Source organism: Cimex lectularius, unplaced genomic scaffold, assembly GCF_000648675.2.
Source record: "Cimex lectularius strain Harlan isolate CLEC.00 unplaced genomic scaffold, Clec_2.1 scaffold212, whole genome shotgun sequence".
In the NCBI taxonomy this organism is placed as follows: domain Eukaryota; kingdom Metazoa; phylum Arthropoda; class Insecta; order Hemiptera; family Cimicidae; genus Cimex; species Cimex lectularius.
Genome location: NW_019392965.1, coordinates 803347 through 810086, shown reverse-complemented (window position 1 = coordinate 810086; position 6740 = coordinate 803347).

The following is a 6740-nucleotide window of genomic DNA, read 5'->3' as shown; positions in this document are numbered from 1 at the left end:
GGTGATATCAATGTAAAACAATTGTGATAAATATCAAGGGAGAACATTTATTTAGTTTTGTGTTTTACTAATTAATTCAATCATCAATCAATACCCATAGTAATGCTGCTATTTTACTAATACTCTAGTTTTATAAATTCAATTTGATGTTCTTTAACTTGTGTAAAGTTTATTTTTTCCATTTCATAATTATTTCACTACAATTTTATTATGGTAACATGCAACTTATTGTACTTACATATGTTTAAACATTATATATTATATAATTAACTTAATATATATTTATTTATTTATATTTCAAGTTAATTATTAGAGAAATTGTTAGTAATAATGGTGCTAATGTTTATTTTATAGATATTGATAAGACTTCAGTTTTTCATTTTATGAAGACTTCTCCACTACTTACTTCTCCAGAATCATGTTATATTGTGTTATAATTTTTGTTGATTAAACTAAATTTTTTAGATTAAAAAAATAAAATAAAACAGTAATTTTTTGACTCATATAAACCTATTAATAAGATAGTGTAACATAATGTGGAACTTTTTCTATCTCAACCAATATCTTATATAACGATTAATTAATTGAAAGAGGTTACTTGGTCAACCGGACCACGAAATCTAATGGATTTAATAATGTGAAAGCCTTCGAATGAACGAGTGAATACTCGTCATTGGGTTGATTTTGGCTGTGTTGGCTGTGCTCTCAGTGAGTCTCAGACTCCGGCTGATAATAATACTGGCTCTGGCTGAGTTCTGTCCTCTACTTCAGTGACACTCGACAGTCAGATCGGGCTGCTTTTCAACAACAGTTGACGCGTCTAAGCTGCTGCCTTTGACTCTACTATCTAGGTTTAAAAATTAGTTATTATTGTGGGGATCCTTCGGTGGCTGGATAAGACCAAGATCTGAGACCAGACTACCCAAATACAAAGTTATAAGCTCAATTCTATTGCACAAGTTTGAAAATTGCTATGTAGGAAGCGGGGCAGGATGAGAGTCGGATGCTCTAATCATTTGGCCCTCAATTACTGCAAACTTATCCTGTTAGCGATTTTCCAGAATAAATTTAAGCTAGCTTGAGTATGAAACAGACTAATTTTAGGATTGGTATTAATTTTAACAAATTGCAAAATGCTTTTCCCTAAATCATCTGGGGTTTTCAAATCATTCAATTTAGTGCTTATTTTGTTAAAGTAATTTTGTCTATCAAGTTCAATCGTGGCTATGTTCTTTTAATATGAATAATAGAATAAAATAGGGGCATCGGTGGCCACAACGGTTAAGGCGTTGACATGGCCCTCATCACTGTAAGGTAAAGGTCCCGGGTTCTAATCCAGTGGCCCTGCATTTGAACCCGACATACTTACAAATGTTTTTTTTTTTTCAAAAACACCGGCACCCTGAGGGTTTATATGACCACTACTGTTGCGAACCTTCGTAAAAAAAAAAAAAAATAGTCTTGGGTTGTAACAGAAGATAACTAAGTGCCAAAACGCATTTGATAGACCATCCCAGCAAGGAAGGCAAGCAAACTAGATTTTTTTAAAATTAATTAATTAAATTAATTATTTTAGTTTTATTTATTTATTTTATTATTTATGTTTATTATTTATTTATCATTTTAGTTATTTAAGTTTAATTATGTATTTATTTAATTACAGTTAATTTTTTAACTGTAGGAACTGTAGAAAGGATTACTTTTGGCACTGTCGATTTTTCAAATAATAGAATTTAGTTCTTTATCATTAAGGTTGTATTTAGCTTTGTACTGTTTTTAAGCATTTATATCATCCTCGTGAAAATTTCTTCTAGGTTCTGTTTTGTATTTTTAATATTTGCTATTAAACGAAGGTCTGTTAGTTATCACAACCACTAAAAATGGTGAAATGCTGAAATTCATCTACAAACAAAGCCAGCGATGGGTAAACAGACCAAGAAAATCAGTAATGATCAAATTATAGATTTTTTCTGGTCAGTATTGAGAAAATTTTTCCAACTTGTCAAAATTTGGAACCCTTGTAAAATGTGTAAAACGATAGTTTTTTTAGTACATTGTAGAGATGTTTTGGTAATAAATTCCCTGTTGTACCTTTTATGATGACATCATCAGCACCATATGAAAGTAATGAATATAAAAAATTGCATTTTTCAATTTCGTTGGTTTACCATGGCACTCTACAAGGCCTACCTTGAGGTAGTTCAGGTATTCTGAATCTCAACATGTCCAAAAGATCAGTTGCCTAACCTGAGGTTGTAGTAATGTTACCAACTTACACCTCAGCATAGTTGCCTACCTGATGTAGTATCGTTAACAACTCATGCCTGAGCATAATTGCTTTTCTTAGGTTATTGTAATGCAAACAACTTACACCTCAGCATATTTGCCTAATCTGAGGTTGTAGTTTTATATCAACTTACACCTCAGCATAGTTGTCTAACCAGAGGTTGTAGTAATGATAACAACTTAACCTCATCATAAGTTGCCTAACCCCAGTTTGTAGTAATGTTACTAACCTCAGCATAATTGCCTATCTGAGGATGTAGAAATGTTACCAACTTAACACCTTAACAGAGTTGCTTATTAATATAATTTTAAAACAAAAATCCACTGCAATTAAAGTTCATTGTAAACTAGCGAATGTAATGGAAAATTTCTAATACTACACTATGCTTTTAATTTAGTGACACTCCATCACAAACCTCCATATATTTTTATTTAATTTATATACTATTGTTATTTATTGAAAAATAATGAAATAATCAATCAAAATGTACCACATTAGTGCATTTCTGAGGCCTAATGAAATTAAAATTAAAAACTCTCTAAATACCTTATGGAAAATTAAGGTCTAGTCTGTTTTTTCGATTTCCTGAAATGTATAGAAATCTAGATTTGTCACTTTAACATTGTATCGATGACATTAGCAAAGTGTATTTTATTTGAGCTATCAACTCAGGGTGCTTGTGGTTTGCAATAAACTAATTATCATCATAATTTTGTTTAATCTGACATTCTTATTAACACAGCTATTACCTATATCTAAAAATTAATACTTTACTGACATGAATGATTCAGTTTAATAATAACAAAAGTTATTTTTGAACAGTACATGACAAATCGGTTAACTTTTTATTAGCACTTTTACAAACAACAGAAACAACTTGAACCTGGGGAAATGTTTATTGCATATGAAGTACATTTCAGTATTTCTTTTAAAACTACAACAATAAAGCTTACTATACTAACATCTCAATTGAAAATGACGCAATAACAGTGATTTTTTTAATTTTTCCTTTTTTTTATAAATGCTTAAGTATATAACTTAATGTGGATTTACAATACTAAGAAAAATATATCTTTATAATCCAAAATTGAATTATGTAATTGAATAGTCAAAAATACAATGTTGAAATAATACCATTAAAAAATTTTTTCCCTCAAACTTCAAAACATTAAAAATATGTTTCTCTCAGTAATTACCTAAAATATAACTATAATTCTTCTTCTCTATTTGTTTCCAACAATATTCATATGTGCCTAATTTTTTATTTGTTTTTTTATTTCATTTTTATTTTTTATTTTATTTTATTTTTTGTAAATAAAGCTGTTCACCACATAAGTCTATTCTTAAGTATGTATAAAACGACATACGAAATAAACATTTACATAAAATTTCTTTATTATTATTTTATTATAACTACTTCATAGGATGATATCCAAAGTGTCTGCTAATTATATTTAACGATTAATTATATTTGAATAATTCCCCTTAAGTCTTGTCTCATGTATGGAAGAGACTGACTGTTTACAAAATATATTGTTTGTTTTTTGTTTTTTTTTTTGGTTTTTTAACAACAAAAAAACTTTTCTGTTATCTTTTTATGATCAACAAAATATCAATTAACAAGCATTATTAAATAAATTAACAACATGAGATTTCAGCATGTACCATGTATATTGACAAGAAGATTAACATACATAGTTCCACAAGTCCATACATTTATCACTAATTTATGCTATAATAACACAGTAGATTTTTACATCCTCTACATAGCTGAAAAAATTAAAGCTTTTGTTGCTTCTCCGAAGTCAAATAGCAGAATGCTAATGTTGTTAAAACACTATGTTTTTTGTTTGTTTTTTTTTTTCTTCAGTTCCTAAACAACTTTTCCTAAGCCATATACGTGTGGGGCATTTTAAAAATGTATTACTTGAAGTTTCTTAATAATAAGTACGTCATAACAGGAACTCTTGTATGTGTATACATATTTATGCAAAATGTATATTTATATTTACACACACAAGGAAAAATATGTTCTGATATATTCATCGACATCTCTCACATTGATTCAGTTTAAAATACAGAATGTCACTATTCAATTCAAGTCTTTAATCTACTATGATTCACAATTGAATATATATCTTTTTTTTTATATATATTTTTTCAATAATTTTTTTTTTTTTTTTTTTTTTTTTTTTATAAAAGAAAATAATGAATTTAACTTTTACTACGCGTTCAGAGTCTAAACATTTTGATCAGTTACTACGTGCTAATTACAAAGTACACATAGATAAACATTATAAGATTAAACTATTGCAGATATAATCGGTATTATTATGTACAATATATAGAAATTTAACTTCAGTTTGATCATTTGTGCTACCTTTAATGGATATAAACAGTAAATATAATCTAATATGTACATAAGTATTGTGATGCATCACAGTTAAACCAGGTCGATTAAATAATAACCAACAAGTGAAGTTAACAAAACTTTATACACGTACACTATCAAATCTACCAACGTTATTCAAAATTTAAACTAAAGCATTTGGTGCTTAAGACAAAACGGTTACAATTATTATTATTTACAACAAAAAACTTTTTGTTATGTAAAACAGGAATTCATATTCATAAAGCATAATGCACTATCTACTACAACATAAAGAGGTACTTTCTAGTGATTGATGATACTTGGTAGTAATGATACTAAAACATAAATCATACGAATATAAAAGAGAATATTTTTTGTTATTTTTGCCAACATTAAAGATTTTGGGCTTGAATAATGTTACAAACACACACAAGAAGTCTTATTTCGCATAGTAACCATATAAATTGTTTTCACATTATAATAACAATTAACAAAAGGTCTTATGCCTAATTTTTTTAAAAAATTAGCATTAAAGTAAATTTTATTTGTACACATATGCACGTGTGTATATGTGTGTTTGTGTTAATGTGTATGTGTGTGTGTGTGTGTGTGTTTTGTGAGAGAGAGGAGAAATTATTCCATTCATTTTAACAACAACAACAAAAAATCCTCCTAGTATTAAATTCTAAACTTAGATATTTAAAAATCACATAGATTTTGTACCATTTCAAGCAAAAGTTATCTGTACAAGAAGCTAACTTTTTTTTAATGAAATCAATGATCGACTGCAATTCAAGATTTTTGCATTTTTTTTCATTTTTCTTAATTGTGGTCCAGCATAGACACAATACCATAATTATTTTTTACAATGTTCCCATTAAAAAAATATATCTAATAAATTATTCGTTAAAATAAATTTATTAATGTATAAACAAATGGTATGTACAAAAATAACAATTATATATTCAATATTGGTTACCAATAATAGTTAAATATATTTTTTATTTTTTTTATTCATTTTTTAGAGTAATCTATTTGACGAGTCTCTTTTGGTAATGTAGAATAAAACTATGTCTCAATCGCATTTTTATGATGAAAATTAAACTGAGCTGATTGAATATTTTGAACACAGCCTGGAAGACCAATATTCGTCATTGTTTATGATTGTTGTACTATTTACCTAAATTTGTCAGAAGACCCTAAAGTCAATTTAATATAAAAATACCCTATCAGTAAAATCACTTGTTTATATTGAAAATTATGATATTTTGAACAATTAAAATACAAAATTTAATCTTGTGATCTAATAGTGAATACTGACTAATAAGTTATATGTATAAAAGTCATTTAATTCAATCTATCAACAAATTATGCAATTATTCATTCAGCCATCCATTGGATATGTAATTCGATTAAATGAAATGACCAACATTAACTCATAAAGTTATCAACAAAAAAACAAGAGTTTACAATTTTGGAATGAAATGCAGTTATTTTATTATACATTGCTCTTAGTTGATACACAATGTGTAGAATCGCATGGCTCAAAAAAAAAAAAAAAAAGTTAAATCATTAATGCAAATAACTGGAAAAAAATCGATAAGGATCTTGTTAGCTGGTGAATCAAACAAATAATAAATTGGCTGAATTATGTATTGTAATTTTTAAAGATACACTTCTCTTACATATGCAGACATGAAGCAATATTGAAACTAAAATAAAGGCTTTCAATAACCAGCAGAATATAGTTAGAAGCCGATCAAAACAAACACATTTCATATAATCTTTAAAAATTGATGATAATTAAATTATCGACTAAATCAGAGTGTATGTAAATATAAATCAAGTAAACGAAACATTTACGATTGGGGGAGGGGGGAGGGGCAATCTTTTACTTCCTGCTGCAGTTGTAACAGATTACGAATATGTCGTATTTATGTCATATTTCACTTTTCAATGTCCATTATTCTTAAAGCCTCCATATTAACCCGTTTTGGCTGCCTATTTTTATTTATTTATTTACTTTATTTATTTTTTTGTGTGTGTCAACTGTTAAACTTGGCAAACTTAGATAAAAATTTA